Genomic DNA, 6,082 nt, shown 5'->3' on the forward strand with positions numbered 1-6,082 from the left:
ATACACATTTAAGATAAATATAAAATTAGTAAAATACAATAAAATAAAAGGGATAAAATAAAGTCAAATAAGATCGGGAAAGGCTCTCCTATAAAAGTATGTTTTAAGAAGGGACTTAAAAGAGTTCACTGACTCAGCCGACCTGATTTCCTCGGGCAGGCTCTTCCAGAGCCTCGGGGCCCTGACAGCAAACGCTCTGTCCCCTTTAGTTTTCAGTCGAGACTCTGGAACAGACAGCAGACCTCTGCCCGAGGATCTCAAGGTACGTGCTGGTGTGTATGGGACTAAAAGTTCAGAAATATAACAAGGCGAGAGGCCATGAAGAGCTTTAAAAGTAATCAATAGAATTTTAAAGTCAATTCTAAAACATACTGGGAGCCAGTGTAATGAAGCTGAAATAGGAGTAATGTGGTCATATTTCTTTGTTCTGGTTAAAAGCCTGGCAGCTGAGTTCTGGACAGTCTGGAATCGATCAGTAGATTTTTGGGTTAAACAGGTGAAAAGGCTGTTGCAATAATCCAGGCGTGATGAGATGAAGGCGTGTAAAATGGTCTCGGTGTCCTTAAAAGTTAACATAGATCGAATTTTTGCTATATTTCTAAGTTGATAAAAACATGATTGAACAAGCTTTGTGGTGTGCTGCTCGAAATTTAAATTACTATCAAACCAAACACCAAGGTTCTTTGCCACAGGCTTAATGTGATTTACTAGGGAACCAGCAGATGGCAGTATTTGATTTGCCATCTGCTGGGACCCGATGACCAGGATTTCTGTTTTGTCTGAGTTCAGCTGGAGGAAATTATTTGACATCCATTTTTTAACTTCACAAAGGCAGTTGTTAAGTGAACTCAGCACTCCAGGGTCTGTGGATCAGACGGGCAAGTATATTTGTGTGTCATCAGCATAAATATGAAAAGAAATGCCATGTTTATGGATATATATCCAAGGGAAAGTAGATACAAGGAAAACAAAATGGGTCCTAAGACCGACCCCTGAGGCACACCATATTTAACTGGACAGAACGAGGAGACATAGTTGTTTACAGACACGCAAAACTTCCTATTTGACAGGTAGGATGAAAACCATTCTAGGGCCGTACCAGAGATCCCCACCCAGTGCCTCAGTCTGTCTAACATGATGTTGTGATCAATGGTGTCAAAAGCAGCGCTAAGGTCCAGGAGTACTAGGACTGAGCACATGCCTTCATCAGCAGACATTAAAAGGTCATTGGTGACTTTAAGCAGGGCAGTCTCAGTGCTGTGGTACTTCCTAAAACCAGACTGAAACTTTTCAAATAATTTGTTATTTTCCAGTACAGTGAGCAGCTGTTTGGACACAATTCTTTCTAGAATCTTTGCAATAAAAGGCAGTTTAGAAATTGGTCTAAATGTGGGAGGGAGGGATCTAAACCAGGTTTCTTTAAAAGTGGGTTCACGCAAGCCGTTTTAAAATAATCAGGGACACAACCAGTAGATAGGGAGCTGTTGAAAACAGAGATCAAATGGGGCCCAACAGAATCTATTACTTTCAGTAAAAACTTTGTAGGTATTACATCAAGTGGGCTGGAGGACACTCTCATTTGTGATACTGTTTTTAAAAGCTCAGACAAGTTGATGGGATAAAACTGGTTAAAACTCTGTTGTTGCTGGTGAGGAACCTCTGAGTAAGAGGCCGCGGGGGTAATAGAGGCTCTGATTGACACCACCTTATTGGTAAAATAAGATAAAAACAATTCACAGTCATCATTACTTCCAGCTGAGGCACAAGGAGGGGTTGGGTTTACCAGCTGATCCACAGTCTTAAACAGAAACCTGGGGTTGTGTTTATGTGTAGTAATGAGTTCAGAAAAATAGAAAAAAATAGTGTGTTCTCGCATCCTTAACCAAGTTATTGTATTTAATTAATAAATCCTTCAGACTGAGGTAATGGACTTGGAGACTGGATTTTTTCCATCTGCTCTCTGCTTTCCTGCATTCCCTTTTGAGGCTGCGAATGCTGTCATTTATCCAGGGTTGCTTACTAGCTTTAGACGTAGGCCTAACCTTTAGAGGAGCAGTAATATTTAGTGACGACAAGCAGATATGATTGAAGTGATCGACCAGATTGTTGGTGTTGGAATCAGACAGGTGTTGGCTTTGGCTCTGAAAGAATGTGCAAAACTTTGAAACACTTTGTTCATTAAAGAAGCGAGAACACACAGAGCTTGGTGAGGCAGCATGAGTAACATCGCAGCTAAAAACAATACATCTGTGGTCAGATATGGTCATGTCCACTAATTCCACAGAGGACATTACCCAGGGTAAAAACCAAGTCCAGTTTATGACCACGGTTATGTGTTTACCCTTTGACATGTTGTTTGAAGTTAAAAGAAGTGGCCGTATTTAAAAAGTCAGTTGCATTAACATTGGTGGGGTCATCAACATGAATATTAAAATCGCCACAAAGAACAATTCTGTCATAATTTAAAACCAGAGTAGATAAAAATTCAGGAAGTTCTGATAAAAATCCTCCAGGCGGTTTTGGGGGCTGATAAATTATAACAAATATGATAGGTTGCAGCCCTCCAAGTTTAAGAGTGAGAACTTCAAAGGAGATTATAATTATAGAAATATCATTTCACAGTTTTAATAGCTTTATTGTTTTGCGATGAGGTAATCATTCCAAGATATAACTTTTAATTTCTGGACTCCCTCATGGAGGCGACACTTGTGCTGCTCAGAGGACGGTTCCTCAGGTTGGTCATGATCATCTGAAGAACGCGTCCTGGCCGAGGCAGAGAAGCTGAATGGAAAGAAAATTAAAACATCACTCACGTTAGTCAGGATGACTAATTAAAGCCCAGATAAAGAAGTCAAAATTGCATTTATGACTTCAAGTTCACATCGTTTTACACAGAAGATCAGAAAGACTCACAGCAGGACTTACTGTGAAAAACCTTATTTATTAAAAACGTTTTCAAAAGTCCTGAGTTTTGGCCAACCGGCGGTGCCCGTGGCGTGGAATATCAATGATTCGCCACGAAACAGGAATTTGTTATAACTTAAGTGTACATGCACACATCTCTACTAAATAGAGACCCTAAGTCACTCGCTTCCGGTAGTCAGTGGCGGGAGACAACTTATTTTTTGATCCTGTATGAACTGTGCCCTGATTTACACATATGATGTTTGTCAAGTTAAAAGATAACTTTGTCCGTCAAGAAAGTTGCAGTTTGTTGTAAAACAGTAAAGTTACATGTAGTTTTGTATGAACTACATCTCTCATCTCGCTCAATTTACGTCTCTAACATGTTAGCGCAGTAATGCTAGCTAGCTTTTGTCAAGTTTGACAAGAGCCCTGAACACATTTACAAGCTCATATTCACTCATGGTCATAGCGCCACCTATTGGCAATAGGGAGCGCTATGATGAACCACATTTTTTAGGTTGGCCATCTCTACTTCAAAAAAAGAAAGAAAAGTAACACATTGATAGTGTTATGTTGCAAAGCTTCTGAGTTTTCCTACAACGGTGTATGCTTGGTGTGGCAGCAATGTACCATGCTGCGCCATGAAACAGGAAGTTGTTATAACTTTGCTGCACATGCTCAAATCAGTAGCAAACTTTATGTGATTGATAATGGCAATGGTTGATTTTATATTAATATTTTTATGTGAAAACAATGAATGGGTTTCAGGGGGAGCAGAGACTCAATTTTCTTCCAACCTACTCAACTTTAAGAGCTAAATGCTCCGGCATATGTGCAGCTACAGACTGCATTTGAGCTTTAAGCTGCAGAAAAGATGTTGATCTTTCAAAGTTGCATTTAGTGTTTGCTAAAAATATGTTTAGTTTAGGTCTCTGTTCACTATTACAATCATTAAAACGCAGAACAGTAGGGCGATATAACATTAAATTCAGTAGGGCAATGTTGCATACGAGTCAATGGCGCGCAGCCGTGAAAGTGTCGGACCTTGGCCAGCTGCGTATTCGAGGTGTGGCTGGGCAAAGGGTCAATTGTAAGTCACAGTCGTGTCTCATTGACTCCTGTTGTAAATGCAAGCTGAGTTCTCCCCTCTGTCACAAACTCTTCAATCATCCTTCCTGTTTGTGTGGACACATGACGTATATTTTTATCTCAGCTACTCAAGCTAAACTAACTAAAAACACCAAAACGATAGCTGAAAAGCTTTTTTTAAGCAAATGCATGTTTCTACCAACAAATGATAGAATTGCGACTTCCTCAGTTGTCTGTATAGCTTTGGGTTGGTTAGGTGTGTTTTGTGTTTGTTTCTGTTTATTCCCTGCCCTTGTGTTTGCTCTTCGCTGTAGTATGTGTTACTTTGGTCATTTGTTTATTAGTCAGGTTTACTTGTGAGGTCATTAGTGTTTTCTAATCTTGTTTCACAGTTTCTATGGTCTTTACATCTGTAGGTTTTTTCAACAAGTCACTTATGTTGTCTGTGTTATGTTTTATTTTGTGACATTGTTCCTTGAGTGTTTCAGTTAGCTTTACTTTCTGTTTTAGTTTGTAGTTTGTCTGCCCTAGTGTCTCTTGTCTTGTTTTACTTCCTGCCTGTCCTTGATTGTCTTAGTGGTTTCACCTGTGTGTAATTAGTTTCTCACTCACCTGTGTATTTTAGTGGTTGTCTGTCTTTCACTCGTTGGCAGTTCGTTACAGATGTTTCCTTTGGATGTATCTGTGGATTTTGTTGTTTTTGTATCTCCAGCGTTTCTCGTGCCATTGTGGATTTATACTTTTGTTGGACCTTTGGATTTGAGTGCTTAGTACTTTTGGACTGCTGACACATAACCACCTGTAAAGTGCAATTTATACTTCTGTGTCAAATCGATGGCGTAGGCTACGGGGCTACGCAGAGGCTAGGCAGAGGCTACGCCGTCGCCTGACGTGCACCTCAAAAATGTAACTACGGACCGTAAGATCTGTGATTGGTCGGCTGGGTAGCCTCGCAATGCCTCCGAGCCGACCGGAAGTAGCCCACGCTTTGAAGTAACATTTACTAGCGGCCAAAACGGCACAGTAAATCAATATATTTGACCATCGCAACCTGAGCAAAATGACTCGTTTCGCTATCAAAACACCACCCACACGTTTACAGTTTTACCCACATTTATGTTAGCGGAGCGCTAAACCGGAAGTTAGCCTGCTCGGTTGGCAAAAGTCAACGCGTAGACCCTACGCAGGAGTATCAATGGGCCTTAAGTTTCTATATTTTTTGCAATAAACCTCACCAATGCTTCCGTCTCAGTGTCTGCATTTGGGTCCTAACTTCTGTTCACTGGCTGAACGTAACAAATGAGGTTAGAGTGTTGGTTTCCCAACCAGGTCTTTTTAATCAGACCCAGGTTCGAATCCTACGTCCAGCAGGAGTGATAATTGCTTTCAACTTGCTTTCACCTGTGTGGTGTTCAGTTCCCACTGACTTGCAGTGGTCGTTTTTAAATTTGTATTTTGTTAGTCTTTCTAAATGCAATCAATGTTTGGTACCAGTTATAACTTAAAATAGTTGATCGCTCTATATTTTATTTGACAACAGTGGACTGGACCTCAAATAAAATATATTTACAAGCTAAACAGTGGTGTGCCAGCGATGTTTGGTCGTTGAGGACCCCCTGTTGGTGCTTTGAAGGGAAAAAGGAAGGAATGAAGGTAGGAATCAAGGAGGGAATGAAAGAATCAAGGAAAGAATAAAGGCAAGAAGAAAGGTAGGAATCAAGGAAGGAAGGAAAAAAGGAATCAAGGAAAGATGCAATTAAGGAGGGAATGAAGGAATCAGGGAAGGAAGGAATCAAGGAATCAAGGAGGGAATGAAGGAATCAAGGAAGGAATTTATTTATTCCTTCTTTCCATTCTTTTAATCAAGGAATCAAGGAGGGAATGAAGGAAGGAAGGAGTGAAGGAATCAAGGAAAGAATAAAGGCAAGAAGAAAGGTAGGAATCAAGGAAGGATGCAATTAAGGAGGGAATGAAGGAATCGGGGAAGGAAGGATTCAAGGAATCAAGGAAGGAGTGAAGGAATCAAGGAAGGAATTTATTTATTCCTTCTTTCCATTCTTTTAATCAAGACATCAAGGAGGGAATG

General features: G+C 40.3%; 1 long non-coding RNA gene across 1 annotated transcript; it reads right to left on the minus strand.

Moving 5' to 3' along the window:
• Window positions 1-2,614: 2,614 nt before the first annotated feature.
• LOC119911540 lies at window positions 2,615-4,817 on the minus strand. Its single transcript, XR_005445907.1, has 2 exons — window positions 4,609-4,817; window positions 2,615-2,781 (listed from the first exon to the last, which is right to left on the minus strand). It is a non-coding gene; the product is annotated as an uncharacterized LOC119911540 (long non-coding RNA).
• Between the last annotated feature and the right edge of the window lie 1,265 nt (window positions 4,818-6,082).

This window comes from Micropterus salmoides, unplaced genomic scaffold (assembly GCF_014851395.1).
Source record: "Micropterus salmoides isolate LMB-PRFRI ecotype aquatic unplaced genomic scaffold, ASM1485139v1 Ms_hic_scaffold_2, whole genome shotgun sequence".
NCBI classification, from domain to species: Eukaryota; Metazoa; Chordata; class Actinopteri; order Centrarchiformes; family Centrarchidae; genus Micropterus; species Micropterus salmoides.